General features: G+C 41.5%; 1 protein-coding gene across 2 annotated transcripts in view; it reads left to right on the plus strand.

The window, feature by feature from the left end:
• The window catches only part of adarb1b (adenosine deaminase RNA specific B1b), a 150125-nt gene that overhangs the window by 58744 nt on the left and 78271 nt on the right, over nt 1–13110 (plus strand). The window contains exon 2 of one of the 2 annotated variants that reach the window (XM_028591791.1): nt 1621–1697. The exons of the other annotated variant lie outside the window; for it this stretch is intronic. The gene's annotated coding sequence lies outside the window, so the exon portion shown is untranslated. The remainder of the gene's footprint in view (nt 1–1620; nt 1698–13110) is intronic. 2 annotated transcript variants of the gene reach the window in all.

Raw genomic sequence — 13110 nt, forward strand, 5'->3', positions numbered from 1 at the left:
TTTTTTGAATGATAATACTGGTGCATGATCTTCCATTGCTCATATATGTTACTTGGTATTTGCATAAATGTGCGACTTAGGCCGGTTACACGCTGCCTGTGTGGCGTGAGCGTGGCGTTTCTGTTGCGTGTCAGCTGTGTGGATTTTTCTATGTCTTTACACACCAGAAACGTGTCTGACGCGGCGCTGCTGCTAGCTACACATGTATAAATTGATAAAATGGGATAATCCCATTGATAAAATGAAATACCACGTAAAACATACATATATACTGATTTGATTACAGCAAAGACAGCGTCGGCAGTATTGACTGCAAAACAGGCTACAGAATATTTCGTTCTGTATTGACAGGTGCAATATTAGAAAATCAAATTTTTTTTTTTTTAAATTACATTCATATATCTGCATTTATATCAAAACCTAGAGGCTTTCAAACATCAACATGTCATTTATTAATATGCATTCGTGTCTAAATGACATATAAACATATTTTCCTATTCTATTTTGCCAGGAAACGCTTCCAACACGCTCGCGTCTCGTGTGAAAAATAGGCGTCGGTCCTATTTCTAGCAGGCACGCGTCTCAGGCGCGTACGTGCGCCTCACGCAGCCAGTGTCTAAGCTCTAACCTGTTAACATGGGAGCCGCCCGCACGACGCTTCCAGTGTCTAACCGGCCTTAGGTTCACTCCATGCTAAACCTTGCCAGTGTCCCCTCCCCTTTTAGTGTTCTGTCCTTGTGCCTGTGACAGTGGATCACTATCACTAATGGGATTGGACAATGGGGCAGCATCTGCTTCCTTTTCCCCACACCTCTGTGGTTGTCTTGGCCGTTTACTGCCACTCTGCGAATGCTGTCCTGTTGTGGTATTGACGTGGTTGGTGCTGGTTTGAGCCGAGAGGCCCGGGGCAGGGTCAGGAGGGCGTTGGCCAGCGGGTTCTTCTTATGTAGTGGTGATCCGTGACGTCCGACTGACCGCCTGCGGATAATTCTTGGCCTCGTTTCATTGCCGCTTTGGGTCGAATGTGCCTCAAAAAAAAGTCATATGTCAGCTCCTTTTAAGAAATCATACACCCTGTGCCTGACACCGGTCAAGCCTTATTTCAGCACTACAGTTAAAAGCAGGGTGTCTGAGTACAGAGGATTTTATGCAGAATGACTCTAAACCAGACTCATGTACGTTAATTCAATATTTTTTGATGCCATATTCGAAGAAAGATTGGTTACACTTTACTTTACTTAGTTTTCTACATAAGAGTGACATGACACTGTCATGAACGTGTCATAAAACATTATAAACAAGTCATAAACGTTTATGACATAACTCTTTTTTTTAGTAAGTGTCATTCGGTTTTGTCATGACACGTTATGGTTAGGGTTAGGGTTCACGTGTCATGTGAGTGTCATGTATTCATGACAGTGTCATGTCACTCTTATGTAGAAAACTTAAAGTAAAGTGTTACCGAAAGATTTTTTCAGATATGTGTTTAGCTATTATTTAATATTTATTTTTAAGACATTAACGTACTCCATAGACTTTATACTCTATGAACTAGTTCATAATACTTTATATATAGAGCCACATCACACCTATATTAATGATCTACTTTCTTTATTGCAGGCGCAGCGTGCGGCCTTTGGGGATTCTAAAGGATTGGCAAATAAAACACCTTTCCCCCTCGACTACTCAGTGGAACGGTGAGTTCAGAACTGCGGCATTTCAGGCATTTAGCCGGCACTTATACACAACGTGACAAACCGGTGCAACCGTGGGATTACTAGATGAGCAACATTGCAGACAAATCGTAACATGGATGCATTTCAGGGAGTACGCTCGGAGAAGAGAGAAGTACAATAACGGAACAAAAAAAAAGACAACGTGCTGAGGAGGTTTTTTTAAGGGAAAATGTGGCTGATATACTGTGCACACTTGACAACAGGATAACCGATAATTGAGAACAGAATCTGCTCTTGTCAACAGAGAGCCGTTGCTATCTCATATGCAAAACAAAGTCAGAATTGTGCCTAAGCTGCAGTGTGCTGACTACATGACTCTTTCAACCCTGGAGCTACTCCAGTGACAGTTGAGCCAAATGAGGAGTAAGGTTACCAATCACTCAGAAATGAAGAGGGTTCATATTAAGTATGAGACAGAGTTCATAAACAGCGGTGTAACTAATACATGCACCTGATGCCAACTCACATCGCCCGTGGTGTAATTTTTGCAGTTTTGGCTCTCTCTTTTGTTCCTTTTGTTGTCTGTGGACTTTGAGGAGTACAATTCATACCTCCGCTCCAGTGTGGCTATTTTTAGATTGGCTCAAATATCAGGGGATCCTGGAGTCTTCCTCCATCTCTTTTTGTCTCTCTTTGCCTGTCTCCTCCACTTACCCCCACTTTGGTTCAATCTCAAAACCCTTGCTCCGTTGGGTATGGATGATTAATTGTAGGGCATGGAAATACATTTGTGTATAGAGCATACAGAATGTACATGTGTCTATTTGTGCCTTCATGTTGTGGGGACTCATTCTGATGACGATGACTGGTAGTACTACTCGGCCTGTGAACATGGTTGTATAATATCCTCTGTGGCTCTTGAGGAGCTTTCTAAAGTCTGAAAAAAAGAACCCTGATGATCCATAGGGATGTCATCATGTTTATCTTAGCTTGGGCTTGAGATTTTAACTGAACGCCGAAATCACAGATGGTGATTGTAGAGTTCTAAAGACGTGGGTGTTTATCAGGTAGGGTGGGTATAATAATAGGCGCTATAGAGTTGTAATATGGGGTGTGTAGGATCTTGTGTTTTTGGAGCTTGAACCAGAGACTTTTTAGAACTGAGACGCCCCAACTCAGAGTACTTTCCTGTGTCATGTGTCATGCCACGTCTCTTTAGGAGACTAGAGGCAGGTCCTTAGTGTCATGATTCCAATGGGAGAAGTGAACGTGGACACAGATTATGACCAATTCTTTCGCCACATAGTCGCCAAGGTAAATACGCGACCCATTTTTCACAAGCCTACATATCTCCAGAACATTCTGACACTAAAACAGCATTTTTCAGGGGGGACAAATACGGAGAAAATTGACTTAGTTTGAGACCTCTTTCTGTCAGGAACAAACTCTCGTGAGATCTGGCATCACTGATAAGCTAACATCAGCTACCGTTAGCAAACCTTGTGACAAATACATTTTTTTAATGCTGATTGTGGCTTTTAGCTGCGTAAATACCTATTGTTTATAAAAGAAAATGGAAATAAATTATTCAAATATGACTTTTCATCCATCCACACAACGTTCACTACTCTTACAAACGAGGCCACGGCCATTTAGGAGACAGGAAGTGTATATACAGTTTCATACCATGGGTTGCAGCGTGTCCTTAGTTATAGAGAATCTTTGCTCAAGCGAGTTACCGAAAGTCAGAATATCTTGTCTTAGAGCTGAGTGATATGGAAAAAAAAATCAAATATCACGATATTTGTGACCAAATACATCAATGACGATATTGCGCAGATATTGTACGGTTGACTATTGGTGCGTTCACAAAATATTAACAGAATTAAAGTTTTGATACATAATCACCAATAATGTGGATACACTGACTAAGTGTGTAAAGGCAAATAATAAAACAACTAGTAAAATCTAGTAAGTTCAGAAAATATCATCACTTTACTGTAATGCAGACTTTAAAACCAGGAAAAGACAACACATATCTAGCCTCTTATATTGGTGTTGATATAATATTGATATATTTCCCAGCCCTATCTCTCTTCTGCATCAACTTTGGCTATTCTTTTTTATTCTGTCTCTCGCAAGCCCCTTAACTTTATGAAAGTGCAATACAAAGTCCCTCGGGTGCCCCTTCGGCTGAGTCTTTAACATTTTAATGGAGCAGTTATTGTTCGTGGAGAGCCAGGGACAGCTCAGACACCTGTGGTGTTATTGACAAGAGGAGACATTTACCGCCCTCCTCGCCGCCCTCTTAAATAGTCTCCATTTTCCTGCTGGGTGCTCGGGGGAAGGAACTGTCAGGTAGAGAAGGAGGGCCGCCTTGAGATGATTCTGATCACCGTAGGTTGCTGCATGGGGGCTGTGCTCAGTGGCGCTCAGGTGATGGCACCATGCTGTCCTTGTTAGGACTTTTCTTTTCTTTTCTTTGTTTTTTTTTTTATTTCTCCCAGGGTAAAGGTAGAGAAAAAGAATAAAAAGGCATAGAACCGTGTTCAGTTCAGTGGTCAGCTCAGCCTGTCTTCCTCATCCGCCACTCCTGTAGAAAGCAGACATCCTTGAACCATGACAGCATTAGCTTCTGTATCGGCCCCACAGACACACACACCACGTATGTTGCATTTGGCGATGTGACCCCACATTTGTTTGCTTACATCATCAAACCGCAAAACAGCCCTTCGCATGGAGACATGCGAGCCGAAACCTGCTGCTAATTTCCTTTAGGGCCTAGTTGTTATGCTGACTTTTTAGCCAATGTCCCGTTCTCTGTGTGCGCTGACATTTGTGTGTGTTCAAGGCAGCGCCATTCATGTGGCCAGTGTGGTTCGAAACACACCGCACATGGCATCTTCCCCTCCTGCGTCCACCTCACTTCCATTATTGTAATGAATATTTAGTGCAGTGTTGGCGAGACAGCCAGCGCTCATCCAGCCACAGTGTGCTGCGTTGCTGCTGGGGTAGTAGAGTGAGACGGGCATTGGACAAACTTGTGGCACTCTAGTGGTATATTTTTATAAATGTATTAAGACGGAGTCAACCAACCAACCAGGCAGATTTTCTTTCGTTTGGAGAGGATTTTAGCAAAACCAGCTGGGGAAATCTGGAGAGGAAAACTGAGAAGCGGCCAATCCCTCAACAGTTTCTGTGTTACTTTTGAGCATTTAGAGCATCCACTTCCTAAATCCACTGTAAAAACAGCTATTGCTAACGTACGCAGCCCTGAGTACACTTTGCTTGGTGTCACTGTTGCAGGTTACATTGATGGCTGTGATACGCTAGATGATAGTGTCAGGTCCTCACTGAGTGATGGAAGATGAGAGCTGTGTGCAATAATAACACACCTTATATGATCTTTTTTTTTCTTCTTCTTCTTCTTCTTGTTGCTGCTACGAAGGCGGCTGCCTCAGATGATTTAATCTTTCTACCACCAGGAACTAGGCCAGCAATATTTCATCGTGTCATGAGCCAGAGTTGTTTTATTTATTTATTTTTTTTTTTTTTGCATCTAAGCAGTGCACCAATGAAATGTGAACTGCTGGTAAGGTGATCTTTAGTCCCACAGCTAGGATTTATAATTCGGGATTGTGTGTTGAGGTGTCATGGTGTCATCTGTAAAGCTGAGAGAAGGTCTGCTACTGTGTGTCGCATGTCTGAATCTAGATTTGAGTTTATCCTTTCTTTTCCCCTGTCTGAAGACACGCACATTGGCACACACGCATGCACACACACACACACACACACACACACACACACACACACACACACACACACACACGCGCGCACACTGTATTTACTGTTATGTTTAGCTCCACATTTTATGAACCTATTGCCACAGTGTTTTTCTCAATCAGCAGCAACCAGGGCCATTGCTAAAATGTTAGGCAAGTTGTTAGCTAATGTTGTTTCAGTCTCTCACTCTAGTCCAAGCATTTCAAGCTGGGGCATTTTAAAATACTGCACCAGAGAACATTTGACTTTATATACTGTATTTAATGCCTAGGCTAACCCCTCTGCCACTTAATATGGAGGTTCTGTTGACATTTTGATAGCAAACCTGCTGGACTGACCCACATTAGTGAAAGTCCATTAAATCTGCTCCCCACATTGCTTGGGATTCTATTACTGAAGCATTTATTGGGCTCCAGCCTCCTAAAATGATTAATAGGTTTAAATTATGTTCAGTAGCAAATTATATTGCCCTCCGTAATCCTATTATTATTATTATTATTATTATTATTATTATTATTATTATTATTATTATTATTATTATTATTATTATTATTATTTCTACTATTATTTTTAAATATTTGACATTTAGTGAGTACCTGCAAATAATGTCCCACAACAGTGGTATTTAAAGTTGAACACTATGGGTCTCACCTCAGACAACCTGTACTTTTTGCCCACCACACTGGCACCATTTAAAGTATGCTGAATTAGCTATTAGCATTGTACCCATGGACGGACAACTATCACTGGGACGTGATGATTCTCAAACAAGTTCTAGAGTTCTAAGGATAATGGCGTCCTCGGAAAGTGTAAGTCACATTGGACCTAGGAACACGTGTACCATGCTTGCGTGTTCAGATTTGATTGAGTTACGAATTGGAGCAAGCGTGCACTACAGGTTTTAAAGAACCTTATTTCCTTCATGAGCTGTGTGTACAACAATAATTAACTTCCCGTTATTTCCACAACACCGGCAAACGATATCTTTGCCTCGTGTCTCTCCCTTCACAACCCCTCTGCATCTCTTCTTCCCCGCTCATAGTTTGAAAATCTCTGTCCCCACACCAGGGGCTCTGACCCCACCAGCATTGACCAGATGTAACAGATGGTCATATGTTTTATAGGTTCCCAAATTACAAACAGACACCAAGCGTGGTCCTCATTGTTCAGTTATAATATACAATTGGTTGACTCTGGAAAATGTCCCCAGGAGTCCAGAAGCGTGAGATGTTTTCCCGCTTTGGGCTGAAGCCCTCACTCTGAGCAGCTGGTGAGGTGTTCCTTGGTAGATGAAGCTAATATGTGATCACCAAAAGTCAAGGAAAACAAACAGGGCCAAGGTTTAAATGTGAAGCAAAGCTACAATGGCATTAGTTTTATTGGTAGAAAGGACACTTAATTGCCTTTTTCGGCTTTAGTTAAAGAGTTCCCTCTAGGGGTGCACGATTCAATATCAATTTTCAGGCTCACGATTCGATTCAAAATCGATTTTCGATTCAAAAACTATTCTCGATTAAAAAAAAAGGTTACTAAAAAAAACGATTCACAGTATTTAAATGGTACTTTTCCCATGTGATTGCAGTAGACATACAAAAAAAAAAAAAAAAAAATTAATTGATTGATTTTTTGGAATTCTATGAATCAATTTTGAATCAATATAGCTTGAATCGCAATTTGAATGTGAATCGATTTTTTTTTTTGCACACCCCTAGTTACTTCTAACATCACTCATCTTTTCTAATATTTCCATCCTCATAAATCATTGCACTCTAATGTTGCTTTTGGAAAGCTGCTGATTTTGACTCTTTTCTGGTGAGCACGTAGTCATGTAGTCCAATGTGAATTAACGTCAGCGTTATTAAATCTCTTAAAATAGATGGTGTGTTATGTTTTAATAGAATTATGTTACTGTAGTTTGGCTTCTCTCTTCAGACGCTCCAACACCATATGTTCGGTATGATCCAGAAGCCAGAGTGCTTCACAGCACTGTATCACACCGATCAGCGTGTATTTATACGAGAGGAATCCACCTGCGTTCTTTCACACTTGGGACCCACACACTGTTGATCTGTTTCTCACGTTCTCTCTCAGTTCTTTCCTTACCCTTGCTAGCTGCCCTACAAAAGTGCATCGTACATCGTACACTGGTTTCCATCCATCCATGCCTGTGACCGGACAGGAGACGGGTGGATCCTGTATCAAAGCCCACGTTTGTTTTGGAACCGGGAAGTGGAAGCGGTGACCAGATGTGAAAACAATGTAGTCATTTAGCCGTAACAGAGGCTGCTATCACTGATAAAGTAGATTCGGCCCTGCAGAGTGAGTCTGTTTACTGTCTCAGTGACATCTGTTTTCCTCTGTACAAACTACAGCTAGGACTCGATGCTGCATCTGGGTCAGTGTTTGAACGTCATATTACTGCAATGGCGGGGTTGTGTTTACGTTTCTGTACTCTAACATCAGCTCGGTGTACTTTTTGGATGATTGATGACCCTAGGTATCATTATTTGGTGCTGACGTGTGTGTATACAGTATGAGTGTGATTATACATTTGTGGCATTTTAAGTGTCACAAGCAAAGTGTCCAGCAGGGCCTGGCTGATACATCATGTCTAAGGTCCATACCAATTCCAATATTGCAAAAAATTCAAGCAACTCTAAAGTAAGCAAAACATTTGCACGGTTAACTTGCTTACTACAGTCGTAATGCTAACATAGCACTTACAAGACCAACGAGTGCTACTTCTACACTGTAGGGCTGTCCACGAATATTCTAAATTTGAATACATCTTCGAAAAGTAAAAAGAAACAGACATTCGAATATAAAAATGTATATTTGAATATTATAAAAAAAAAAAAAAACGTCACTACCGCGGCTATCTGCTTCGCGAGAGAGAAGGAATAACATTGCACAAGTAGTTCCTGTATGTCTCCCGTTGTATTGTTTTGAACTCTTGTAGACCTAATGTGCACAAATAGATATTTGCATATATTCAAACCTCTTTTTTTTTTTTAGAACGCATATTTGAACGTCATTTTTGGCCAATTTTGACAGCCCTACTACACTGGGGGAATTTCACTCCATATGCGAGTGAATATTAGTGTGTAAACGTGAAACATAATTTGGTTTCACTCTTAGCAAATGGCGGTTTACACAACAGTCAGCTAGCGGCACCTTGGCTGTCGTCGGGAGTGTGTGTCGGGGTGTGTGTGTGCTCTCTGCAAGCCAGTGTCTTTTTAAAAAAAGAAAGCATCACTCTTCAACACTGTTGTACAGCTGCGAGTGGAGTGTTACTGTAGACCTCCAGTATTTGGATCAAATACTATAGATCGTGAAAGGTAAGGTGGGCCGAATTTCGAAGCTACAGCTGTTATTTCAATGTGTGAACCGCATATTCAATCAACACTTGGGTATATACTGTATATATCCATCGGATGGGAATCTGTATCGGCAAATACCCAATATTAAAGGCCAAAGATAGTTGATCGGGGCATTACTAATTTGAGTCTTCTTTTCTGGTGTAGACTTAAGCTGCTCTATATTGCAATGGTAAACGCTCACGCATACATTCACATATCGACTTTCGACAGACGGTGTTGAAGCCAGTTAGCACCAGCTTGGCAAGATGATTACAGATGCATCTACCTCAGGTCACACAGTATTCGCACACAGATGAAACCTGTGCGTTGCTATGTGGAAGCACCCCCAAAGGATTATCGCCAGGAGATGATTATAAGTCTAGATAAAACACTCCCTTCAGTCAGCCACGCACACAAACAACACCGGGAGATGTGAGCGCACAGAGCCGCACGCACACACGTTTGAATATAGCGCACTGAAATTCTCATATTTATTCATTGAATAAAAGCAAACAGCCTCTTCACTAACACAGACCACGTAACGAAGTGAGGAATATCTTATTAGCGTTCTACAGATGAAACAGACCATTTCTGTCAGGCTCATCACAACATCAATTGTAGTTTCCAGTCAAAAAAACAAAATTAATGAGTATATTCATTAGCAGTTAGAAAAAGAGATATTTTGTTTATCCCCAGGGGGGAATTACATTTTCCCACTCTGTTGATGTATATTACACATAGGCCCGAAAATACAAACACATGCACAAACAGGACCTTAAACGTGCACTAATGGAGAGATGTCAGAGTGAGGTGGGCTTCCCGAGCAGTTGGGGGTGTTGGTGTTGGGGTGTTTGTGCCTTGCTCAAAGGGACTTGAACCGGCGACCCTCCGGTTCCCAGGCCAAGTCCCTACGGAGTGAGCGACCGCTGCCCCGTGTTTGTGTGTAGTGTTCGCCTTCTTTTTTATATCAACCCTTACCCTACAGTAGATATGTATTTAATTAGCTTTTCTTTTTTGTTTTGGTCTCCGACTAGACAAGCAGCATAGATGAGAATAAAATATGTCTGAAATGCAATCTATTTCTTCATAAAACACTGGGACCTCCTGCTTCCTGTCGAAGCCAATAAAAACCTCGTAGTGGCTGTGTTGCTGTAGGTAGCCGACCATTCCTCGTAGGTTTTTGTTTAATTCTAACAATATGACATTGTTGAATTAATAAAAAGCAATTTAGCAGCCCGAATGGCCTGCAGACAACAGAGATAGCTTTATTTACACACGTGCTTCTACTTTGCCACACTAATCAGCCACCATACCGAGTCGAATCAGATTGTTTAAGCCTACCAGGAGAGAAAAGGCTGTGATTTGATCTTCCTCACCTTGATCAGATTACACACTGGAATTAGTATAATTACAGCTGTCGCTGATTAATGGGCAAGCTATTATTAGCACTCTGGATATAGGGAGACTGTGTGTGTGTGTGTGTGTGTGTGTGTGTGTGTGTGTGTGTGTGTGTGTGTGTGTGTGTGTGTGTGTGTGTGTGTGTGAGATAGTGTTTAACAGCAATAAAGATGTTGTTGAAGTGGTTTGAAAGGCTCAGGCCTTAAAAGATAATAATAATACTCATCTTATTATCATTAAAATCCTCAGAGAATCAGTGTGTGAACATCAGCAGAAGCAGAGTGGTATACACACCAGAGCTTCAAGACACTGAGATGTTATCATTTTATTAACTTCACTCAAATCATACACAGGGGAGTGTAATTCACACGGACACTTTGGCCTAAGCTTTCATCAGCGTGCAATAACTTCATTGCTAATCTTTTTAACCTCTCGGGCCTACCTACTGAATCAATCACCATCCATTAAAATCAGCTGCGCAAAGGGATATTGCCGTCTGTGGCATAGCTCTACATGTCATACCTCAATTAAACTTCTGTATGCAATGTTTTATTTATTGAGCACATTTAATACACGAAGGCAAGTCAAAGTGCTTTACAGTACACAACACAGAAGCATTCAAAGAGCAATACTGCATTAGAACACAACTTAGAAATACACAAACAAAAGGAAGGAAGTTCAAAAGTAAGATGGATTATAGTGATTGCTGGTGAGAGTCAGTCGAAGGTAGAAGTTATTATTCACGTCACACTTATATATGACTCTCGACTTGCTGCTATGTTTTTAAGATGATAAACAACAAACATAATTATTGCGGAATCTGTTACACAGATTGCAGAGATAAGAGTGCCCTTAAATATCTTTAGCATACTGCAGTAAAACAAAAGTACACTAGAGGAATTTTACTTGTGTACTCAAAACCCCAATATATTCTGTCTTTGTCAATTAGTCGTACAAAAAAGTTTAGTGGAGAGAGCATATACTGTTTAAGGTATGTAGGTACTAACTCGGATGTACACCCATGGTTAAACATTAGTGTATTTCAATGCATGTACAAGTACATGTTTTCACTGTTTTCACAAATGTCTGCAAGTTGTTGGTAGTCGGATGGATTCGGGCTTGTGAGTTGAGTTTGACGAAAAGCTCATTCGTATAGCAGTTTGTGGATGAACGGTTCTCGGATGGGAATGGGAATGTATTTCCATTGCTGCTTGCTGCCGTCCACATGCAAGTCTTACACACAGTGTCATCAAGATTTGGTGGCTGTCACTTGTTGTTTGCTATGAACCTACTTTGCTGCCAAATGGCATCAGTTGCATTCTCCCGAGTGTCCAACTTGTTTGCATCTTTTTATCCATCTCTAACCCAAAGAGGATAATAACCATATTACAATTCCCTTGATATACCCTATTACAGGATTACACCCCAACCCTGCTCATGCAGGTACAGCACAAAGCCACGTGGCTGATATGTTACCACCCACGAACCCCCGGAATATAAATTCTGTCCTAATTGGGCATGACAAATTTTGCAGCCATGGATGATGACATATTCTGAGATTTCCACTTGCATTTAAATGAATCACTGAGCACCCCCTGCCTCACCGAGGGAGCAGGCGATACATACAAGATGGATAGCATGGAGCTGTTCTCAGAGCAGCAGTAGAAGGGGAGAAAGGGAGCGACAAGAGATTCAACTGCAGGATTTCAAATATTAATAGAGATGGAGTGTATATCAGACATTGTGCATGCATGAGCTATTTGTGTGCACTCCAGGTTTTCAACAAGCTAAGCACCCCCTACCTCCACACAGCAAAACTTCTTAGTCAGTGACCAAGGGTAGCCAAGCAGAATGGGGGAGCAGGTTAAATGGACAGGATGTCTTAAATAGATTCCGTAGATGCTGCAGCGACCTCGGTGGCAGGGTTTATAGTGCCAAGCCCTACCTTATCTCAACTTCTCCGTCACGGGCCCACACCAGCTGTGACGTATCAGAGATGAACCAATCCTTTCTGTTTCTCAAAAAGTCCTAAATATAACATGATCTGCAGGATATGGTCTTTATTATAGCTTGGCGTTTGAAATAAAAGATAACAATTTGCAAGCTAGTTATCGAGGAGGCTACCAATTATTCCATCGTTTAATCGTGTAATCGGATAAGAAATACTTTTGCTTTATTGAAGAGCGGTAGTACATATTCAAAAGAGTGGTTTCCTTCTCATAAAAACACATGTACGGCTTAAATTACATACAATAATATCATCTGTCAAAAAAACTGAACCCATTTAGTGCATTCGAGTGCCATGCTACATTGTTTTTTTAAAGAAAACATCATCTGAAATGCAAAAGCAACCTCAAACTAAGGCTATGTTTAGACGGAAGCGATCTGAAGAGAAAACGCAGAAGTGGCGTTGCGTTATCACTTTTTTTTCCGCGTTAAGACAAGCGTTTTGGGGGCGGGGGGGGGGGGGGGTCTGCGTGCATATGGTGACGCAAAATTCAATGTAGTATGCACACCAGGCAGCTAGGTAATAGCGTGAAGCACTGCCACGCAACACCACCAAGTCCGCGCACCTGCGTAGAACCTTCCTTCTACTTCTCTCCTTAGTAACCGCGAAACCAAAACATGAAAGCTGACAATTTTGTCTGGACAGACGAGGAGGTGGCACAACAGGGCGTAGTTCACCCAGTCAAAATATATAGACATGTGGACCGAATTTCTTCAGCAGTATCCTGTACCTGGAGGGATGTCCTATCCACACAAGAAAGACGCTCTCTGTAAATGTCAGATATCACCAAATCTGAAAGCCATCCGGACCAAGTATAGGCAGGCTGTGGATACCCAACGGCGGAGTGGCCATGGGCGAGTAATCACTCTATATTTTGATTCATGTA

This window comes from Perca flavescens, chromosome 11 (genome assembly GCF_004354835.1).
Source record: "Perca flavescens isolate YP-PL-M2 chromosome 11, PFLA_1.0, whole genome shotgun sequence".
Classification (NCBI taxonomy): domain Eukaryota; kingdom Metazoa; phylum Chordata; class Actinopteri; order Perciformes; family Percidae; genus Perca; species Perca flavescens.